Source organism: Nannospalax galili, unplaced genomic scaffold (genome assembly GCF_000622305.1).
Source record: "Nannospalax galili isolate Female #2095 unplaced genomic scaffold, S.galili_v1.0 scaffold371, whole genome shotgun sequence".
Classification (NCBI taxonomy): Eukaryota; Metazoa; Chordata; class Mammalia; order Rodentia; family Spalacidae; genus Nannospalax; species Nannospalax galili.
The window spans coordinates 5,880,196-5,881,682 of NW_008331606.1; the positions used below are offsets into that span (position 1 = coordinate 5,880,196).

At 50.6% G+C, this 1,487-nt stretch overlaps 1 protein-coding gene across 2 annotated transcripts in view; it reads left to right on the top strand.

Annotated features, from left to right (window-relative positions):
• Window positions 1–1,199: 1,199 nt before the first annotated feature.
• Window positions 1,200–1,487, top strand: part of Ccdc160 (coiled-coil domain containing 160) — a 10,285-nt gene continuing 9,997 nt past the window's right edge. For both annotated transcript variants that reach the window (XM_008826752.3, XM_008826753.3), the window contains exon 1: window positions 1,200–1,284. The gene's annotated coding sequence lies outside the window, so the exon portion shown is untranslated. The remainder of the gene's footprint in view (window positions 1,285–1,487) is intronic.

Below are 1,487 nucleotides of genomic sequence, written 5' to 3' on the forward strand. Positions count from 1 at the left end.
GCCTCAGGGCACCCGAATGCAGCCTTGCCAACTTCCAAACACCTGTTAGATCCGGTTCCAAAGAAAGTTTGAAATTTTGAAATGTATCCTGGTATTATTCCTAAGTCACTCCCTTGTTAGGTCTTGCTAAATCAGATTGTCACTTTTAAAATGTCCTTTCACTTGAGATCCCAAAGCCAATATTTCCCTTTCTCATACTTCTAAGAAAAGACCAACTTTCTAAAGAATCACTCATAACTATTTCTGATGCTCCCAACCCCCTGTTTCAGGTCCCACAGCCTTGGTTAGACACACTATGATGGTTGAAGAATCTACACTGCACAGTCAGGCTAATCAAACTCTGAGATCATTTATTTATTCAACTAGCATTGTTGAAATCTATAATATAATGAAAATGTGTGCTTGTCACCCAACTAGACCCCCAGAAGTTGTGAGGAGATTTAAAGTGTGAAGAGGGTGCTTGCCGGACTGATAAAAGCAAACAATTTTACACTGAATGTAGTGAAAAACTAGTTGCCCTCGAAGGTTTTTAATTCAAATAGGCTCAACATAGTTTAGGGAAATTCTTGAGTGATAAAATGGAGACAGAGACAGAGAAATCGGCAGGCCTAATCTCTCAGAGGCACAGCCAGGGGACAAGGCTCTCCTGACTCAAAGTCCTTGGCTCCTTGTCCCAATGTAGAACTTTTAGCTAAGCCATTGTGTTGACTTGAGTGTGTGGGGGGTGGAGGTGAGGGTGGAGTGAAATCCCCATACTGTTAGAACCCTGAACCCAGGCCAGGTGACCTTCCAAAGCAAAGCCTCCTTGATGTTACATTACTAAACACCAAACCTAGGGATTAACCCTATGCAACTCCCTTTCTGTCCCTCCACAGTCAGTGTCCAGTGGCCTTGAGAGTCACCCAGACTCATTATAATAATACCATTGGTGGGCGTGGTGGCCCTGCACTTTCTCGCCCCTTCTCTTATTTCCTCCAGGCAGAAGCCACCACAGTGTCCACCCCACTGGGCATGCTCAGTGCTGTGGCCCAGCTTTGATAACCGGGAAGGCAGTACTCAGCCAGCAGAGCACAGTCCCTTCAGTGCCCGGTCCCTTTAAATCGGTCCGGCTGGTTGCTAGGCAACAGTGCGGCCCGCGCTGGAGCTGCACTGCAGAGGCTCTGCCCCGGGCCGGCCCGGCCAGGTCGTGGTGGCTAGCACTGAACAAGGGGCTGCCGCCTGCCTGTGGTGGCCGGCTTCAGGGAAGAGTGGACAGGGCTCTCTGGACCGCACCCGCGCTTCCAGGTATGTCTGTGAAAGGGACAGGCTGGGCTCCCCCCCCCCCGCGCGCTCCTCTTATACCCCTGACTGGCCGTGAGCAAGAGGGTGGGGAACCGAGGAAGTCCCCCCTGCAGGTTTTTTCTCTTTAGAGCCCCAGACTGGAGCTGGCCAGCATTTGGAAGGAAAAGAAACAGGGCGTGGGAATGGGGCTGTGGAAGGAGAAGGGG